Source organism: Mustela nigripes, chromosome 13, assembly GCF_022355385.1.
Source record: "Mustela nigripes isolate SB6536 chromosome 13, MUSNIG.SB6536, whole genome shotgun sequence".
NCBI lineage: Eukaryota > Metazoa > Chordata > Mammalia > Carnivora > Mustelidae > Mustela > Mustela nigripes.
Window position 1 is genome coordinate 86,565,867 of NC_081569.1, and position 7,458 is coordinate 86,573,324.

Consider the following 7,458-nt stretch of genomic DNA (forward strand, 5'->3'; position numbering starts at 1 on the left):
CTCTGACTCTGCCTGCCATTCTGTCTGCCTGTGCTTGCTCTCTCCCTCTCTCTCTCTGATAAATAAATAAAATCTTTAAAAATAATAATAATAATAATGAAAGGCTGAGATCTGGCCTCCATGAAAATCACAATCCCTTGCCCCACCTCCAGATCTAAGTCAGCTCTCTGACCCTAAACCCCTCTACTGAAAAAGAGCCTTGAGGAACACCCTCAACACTGTAACCAAAATGAAGTAGTGATTCCTCCAGACTTTCCGTTAAAGAGCCATCTAGCTCTTTCAATTTATTTGAATAACCCCATATGAATTAAAGAAATTAAATTTATTTATTTTATTTTAGTTAAATTTAATTAATTAACATATAGTATATTATTAGTTTCAGAGGTAGAGTTTAGTGATTCATCAGTTGCATAAAATACACAGTGCTCATTACATCATGCACCTTCCTTAATGCCCACCTCCCAGTTACCCCATCCCCCCACCACCCTCCCCTCCAGCAACCTCAGGTTGTTTCCTATAGTTAAGAGTCTCTTATGGTTTGTCTCCCTTTCTGATTTTTTCATATTTTATTTTTCCCTCCCTTCCCCTATGATCGATCTTCTGTTTTGTTTCTTAAATTCCACATATGAGTGAAATCATATAATTGTCTTTCTCTGATTGACTTATTTCATTTAGCATAGTACCCTCCAGTTCCATCCACATCATTGCAAATGACAAGACTACACTTTTTGATGATTGGGTAATATTCGTGTGTGTGTATACACATGCACACCATATCTTCTTTATCCATTCATCTGTTAATGGACATCAAGGCTCTTTCCATAATTTGGCTATTGCAGACATTGCTGTTATAAACACTAAGGTGCAGGTGCCCCTTTGGATAACTACGTTTATCTTTTGGCTGACTAATTAGCAATGAAACTGCCAGGTCATAGGGTAGTCAATTTTTAACGTTTTGAGAAGCCTCCATACTGTTTTCCAGAGTGGCTGCATCAAGTTGCATTCCCACCAGCAGTGTAAGATGGTTTCCCATTCTCTGCATTCTTGTCAACATTTGTTTTTTCCTGACTTTTTTAATTTTAGCCATTCTGACTGGTTGAGGTGGTATATCATTGTGATTTTGATTTGTATTTCCCTGAGGTTAGTGATGTTGAGCATTTTTTCATGTGTCTGTTAGCCATTTATATGTCTTCTTTGGAGAAATATCTGTTCATGTCTTCTGCCCATTTTGTGATTAGATTTGTTGTTTTGGGGGGTATTGAGTTTGATAAATTCTTTAGAGATTTTGGATACCAGCCCTTTATCTGATAAGACATTTGCAAGTATCTCCCATTCTGGTGGTTCTCTTTTGGTTGTGTTGACTCTTTCTTTTGCTGTGCAAAAGCTTTTTATCTTCGTGGAGTCCCAATAGTTCATTTTTGCTTTTGTTTCTCTTGCCTTTGAAGACATGTCTAATAAGAAGTTGCTGTGGCTGAGATCAAAGTGGTTGCTGCCTTTGTTCTCCTCTAGGATTTGCATGGATTCCTATCCATATTTAGGTCTTTCATCTGCTCTGAGTTTATTTTTGTGTATGGTGTAAGAAAATGGTCCAGTTTCATTCTTCTGAATGTGGCTGTCCAATTTTTCCAACACCATTTGTTGAAGAATCTTTTTTCCATTGGATGTTCTTTCCTGCTTTGTTGAAGATTAGATGACCATAGAGTTGAGTGTCCATTTCTGGGTTCTCTATTCTGTTCCACTGATATATTTGTCTGTGTTTGTGCCAGTACCACACTGTCTTGATGATTACAGCTTTGTAATATAGCTCGAATTCCAGAACTGGGACACCACCAGCTTTGGTTTCCTTTTTTAATATTCCTTTGGCTATTCAGGGTCTTTTCTGGTTCCACACAAATTTTAGGTTTGTTTGTTCCAGCTCTGTGAAAAATGCTGATGGTATTTTGATAGGGATTGCATTGCTCTGGGTTTCATAAACATTTTAACAATATTTTTTCTTTCAATCCATAAGCATGGTATGTTTTTCCACTTCTTTGCATCTTCCTCACTTTCTTTCATAAGTGTTCTATAGTTTTCAGAGTACAGATCCTTTACCTCTTTGGTTAGCTTTATTCCTAGATGTCTTATGGTTTTTGGTGAAATTGTAAATGGAATAAACTCCTTACTTTCTCTTTTTTCTGTCTCATTGTTAATGTATAGACATGCACTTATTTCTGCATTCATTTTATATCCTACCATTTTGCTGAATTCCTGTATGAGTTTTGGCAATCAAATAACTTTATTTTTAAAATCCCTTCATTCACCAGTGGCTTCCCTGGTGAATTCTACCAACATTTTAGGAAAAAATGATACCAAGTTTACACAAATTTTTCTAGAAAATTAAAGAGAAGAAAATATTTCCCAAATATCAAAATCAAAAATTAATACCCAAGGGGTCAAAATACCACTAAAACCCCCCTATTAGAGTAGGGGTTTGTGAAAGTTGGGAAATAAATGGATTCCTGGACTAAGGTCAACCTACAATGAGTCCACTGAGTCCACAGACATACCCAATACTATTTTCTGAGTTCCCAAATGTATAATTGGACTCACCATACTCAGACACTGACACTACCCTAACAGAGATTCCTTTGTCCATGAATAAAACTACTATACTAATGAAGGTAAAGTGGAGAACCCTGAAATTGCCACTCCCCAATCTCAGCTAAGATAATGGAACAAAAATATAGTATATCCTAGGTAGAATGGTAGACATTAATGCATCACCTTCAATGGGATAAACAATGCAGAAGTTATAGTCCCATCATATCCTTATTTAATTAACCAATTTGTCCTCTGCAACTAGCAGTCTAGATCATAGCATATGACAATTAACTAATGCCACCTTAAACCAAGTAGAAGCCTAAACTGCAGTTAATATACCAGATGTAATGTCATTACAAGTAGATTTTTTTTTTATATAATTTTTGTGAAGTGTGTAAACCTGGTGATTCACAGACCTGTACCCCTGGGGATAAAAATTTATGTTTACAAGTAGATTTTTAACATAGTCTCTGGTATGTCCAAATTGAGCAGGAAGATATGTCTTTTCCATTTCCATCTGGTAGGAGAATCAAAAATAGTTCTTATGTACATCAGATGAACAATACTATGCATTCACAGTTTTATTCTAGGGCTCTTTACTCTCCTGCTTTGGGTCACAATAATCTCTTCTTTATCATGAGCAAGAAAAGACTAAAGTAAAAAAAAAAAAAAAAAAGAAAGAAAGAAAGAAAGAAAAGAAAAAAGAAAAGGAAGTGGGGCACCTGGGTGGCTCAGTTGGTTAGGCATCCGACTTTTGATTTTGGCTCAGGTCATGATCTCATGTTTTGTGAGATCTGGCCTCCTGTCCAGCTCCATGCTCAGTGTGGAATCTGCTTGGGATTTTCTCTCTCCCTCTCCCTCAGTCTCCCCCCACTTCTTATGTGCTCTCCCGCTTTCTCTAGAATAAATAAATAAATCTTTAAAAATAGAAAGAAAAAGATAAAAAAAAATAAAAATAGAAAAAGAAAAAAAGGAACTATGGGTTGTATTATCTTTTTCTTCCCTCCTATATCATCATATTAGGACTATAATGGTTGGCTTACACAAGAAAGTAACATTAAAAAGAAAGGATATGATAGGGTTCCTTGGTTGTTCATTTTTAGTGGAAAACCATTACCTTCTTTCTACATTAGAAGCAAGCTCAGAGAGGCGGGTGCCTATGTGGCTCAGTCAGTTGAGCATCTGCCTTCAGCTCAGGTCATGATCTTGGAGTTCTGGGATCAAGCCCCATGTCAGGGTCCCTGCTCAGCAGGTAGTCTGCTTTTCCCTCTCACTCCCTCTGTGCTCTATCTCTCTCTCTATCTATCAAATAAATAAAATCTTTAAAAAAAAAAAAAAAAGAACTCTTGTACAAAGAGAAAGCATGGCCACTTGGAGCTATCAGCACCTTCCCTACTTACTCAACTTTTGATGTATCATGCTTATCATGTACCCATGTTGAGTCTCACTGAACTCCCATGTGTGCGGTGTCTCCCAGAACTCTCTGCTTATGGAACATCAAAACACTATACACAGTGGACTCACATATTGCATTTATTTCCTCTGCTCATATACATATTCCATTGTTCCATCAGACTTTATTTGGAAAACATAAGTGAAAAGATAAAATTTTTAAGAATTCCAAGATGGCAACAGAGTGTTAAACCAAGCAGAAGGCACTTCTGAGCATTGGAGCCTCATGCAACTGCACAGGTCATATGCCCTGCCAGAATGACGCTTTGTGGAAATTTTAATGAGCAAATGCATGAATGAATCTCACTTAAAAAAAGAAAAAATAATAAAAAAGTTCATATTGATAGAATGAGTTTGTTTTCATCTATCAAGCTATCAAATGTATCTTTTCAATGATAACACCTGTTGGGGTGAAGATACAGTTAAATTTAGACCATACTGGAAGACTGTTTCTACTTTTCTGTTGTAAAGATTCCTAGCAGAATTTATAGTCTTTAACATAGCAATTCTACTTTTAGAAATGTAATCTAAGGAAATATTTCAAAGTTTCAAACAGATGTATATTTAATCATGTTTATTGTAGCATTATATTTAAGAAGGAAAAACTAGAAACACCCTTAATGCTAAGAGTGGGGGACTAATTAGAAAAAGTTTAATATTTTTATGTGAAAAATATTAGGTCATCACAGAAAGCATCTGTATCAAAAATATCTGTTGCAAAAAAAGTTCTTGCTATGTAAAATACTTCATAATATTATTTAATGAAAGCATAGAAAATTGTAATTATATTTTAATAAATAATTATACATAACAAAATACAGAAATAGATAATGAAATAAATGTAATAGTTATTTAATATAATATGACTGTATATTTATTAAAACAAAATTATACATATTATATATTACATATATATTTTAAAGATTAGAAAGAATTCAGAAGAATATTAATAGCGCTGATCCTAGTAGTGGGATTACAAGCAATTTGACTTCCTTATAGGTTTCCCACTTCTTCCTTGTACCATCCTTATCTTCTTTTGAAATTAAAAAAAAAATTAAACATTAAACATTAATCAGAGGGAAAGCTTCAAACTAATTCTCAGTATTTTAGAGCTTTATTAATATTGTAGTATGCATTCACCTGTGTCTGGTACATTTTTCATAATTTGTTCACTTTATCCTTTCAATTGCTTTGTGAAATCAATTGCTCTTAGCTCATGCTATCAAGCCTAGAAGAGAGAAATAAAATAGTGTGAAGGTAATAATGGTTATACTGACTAAAAAAAAAAGTGCCAGACACTCAAATAGCCTGTACCTTTGCTATTTTACTTATGTACAGAACTGAAATTTCAATTGATCCTTGAGGCTTTAGCCCAACACTTCTTACCCTGTCTCTCTAGGAGATGAACTCTGGCACAACTGACACAGTCAGGTACTTGAAATGCTATAGAAACAGCCTGAAGGATGCTATTACTGCTGTTATGCATTATTATTTCTTCTGAAGTTGTCATTATGTTTTCACAGAATTTTAAATAGTATTTATTCATCTACATTTTCTAGTTTTGTTTATATTTCATTGTTAGGAAAAAGATGCATTATATCAATATCATAAATTGATCAATACTTGAATATTCATGACAAAGATACACACACATACATTCCTATTCATAGAAATCCAAATGGTCGCTTTCTGCCAGCCAAGTAGGCATCATTAAAGCCTCTCCTCCTCCTGCAGTCATGTCTAAACCAGAGTCTCCCAAAGAGCCTGAACAGCTGCAGAAGCTCTTTATTAGAGGTTGGAGCTTTGAAACAACTGATGGGAGTCTGAGGAACCATTCTGAGCAATGGGGAATGCTTACAGACTGTATGATCATGAGAGATCCAAACACCAAGTGCTCCAGAGGCTTTGGGTTTGTCACATATTTCCCTGTGGATGAGGTGGATACAGCCATGAATGCAAGGCCACATAAGGTCGATGGAAGAGCTGTGGAACCAAAGAGGGCTGTCTCAAGAGAAGATTCTCAAAGACCTCATACCCACTTAATTGTGAAAAAGATCTGTGTTTGTGGCATTAAAGAAGACACTGAAGAACATCATTTGAGAGATTATTTTGAACAGTATGGGAAAACCAAAGTGGTTGAAATCATGACTGACCAGAGCTGTGGCAAGAAGAGAGACTTTGCTTTTATAACATTCGATGACCATGACTCTGTAGACAAGATTGTCATTTAAAAATACCATACTATGAATGGCCAAAACTGTGAAAGCCTTATCTAAGCAAGAGACGGCTAGTGCTTCATCTAGTAAAGTGATGAAAGTTGTTCTGGCAACTTTGGTGGTGGTTGTGGAGGTCATTTTGGTGGGAATAACAACTTTGGTCATAGAGGAAACTTCAGGGGGCGAGGTGGCTTTGGTGGCAGTCAAGGTAGTGGTGGATATGGTTGTATCAGGGATGACCATAGCAGATTTGGTAATGATGGAAGAAACTCTGGAGGTGGTGGAAGCTATAATTTTGGCAATTACCATGATCAATCTTCAAATTTTGGACCCATATGGAAGAAATTATGGACAGAAGCTCTGGCCAGTGGTGCTGGTAGAGACCAATACTTTGTCAAACCATGAAACCAAGGTGGCTCTGGCAGTTCCAGCAGCATCAAGAGCTATGGAAGTGGAAGAAGGTTTTAATTACTGCCAGGAAAAAAGTTCAACAGGAGAGGAGAGCCAGAGAAGTGATAGTGAAGCTATACACTACAACAGATTTGTGAACGCAGTCACGCACAGTGGTGACAGGGCTCACTGTTACAAAGAAGATATGTTTTCAACAATACTTGTGTGTATGAGCAAAAAACTTGAAGACTTTGTCACCAATGTATAACAGGTTATTTTAGCTTCTGTTCGGTGAAAAGTGTAAAGCATTCCAATAAAGGGTTTTAATGCAGATTTTTTTTTTGCATGTATGCTGTTGATTTCTAAATGTAATAGTCAAATTATAATGCTGAATAAATGTCTTTAAAAAAAATTCCAGACAAACCATAAGTGACTCTTAATCTCACAAAACAAACTGAGGGTTGCCGGGGGGAGGGGGTTTGGGAGAAGGGGGTGGGATTGTGGACATTGGGGAGGGTATGTGATTTGGTGAGTGCTGTGAAGTGTGTAAACCTGGTGATTCACAGACCTGTACCCCTGGGGATAAAAATATATGTTTATAAAAAATAAAAAATTAATTAAAAAGAAAATGAAAAGACAAAAAAAATATATTAAATATTTAAAAAAAATTTTTTAAATAAAAAAAAAGTGTGAGCTGTACAACAAGAGAAGTGAGGGTGTGGTGAGGGAGGGTATGTGCTTTGGTGAGTGCTGTGAAGTGTGTAAACCTGGTGATTCACAGACCTGTACCCCTGGGGATAAAAATATATGTTTATAAAAA

The 7,458-nt window shown here is 35.9% G+C and overlaps 1 pseudogene; it reads left to right on the forward strand.

Moving 5' to 3' along the window:
• Positions 1-5,768: 5,768 nt before the first annotated feature.
• On the forward strand, positions 5,769-6,716 carry LOC131999417 (heterogeneous nuclear ribonucleoprotein A1-like; annotated as a pseudogene).
• Positions 6,717-7,458: the final 742 nt, after the last annotated feature.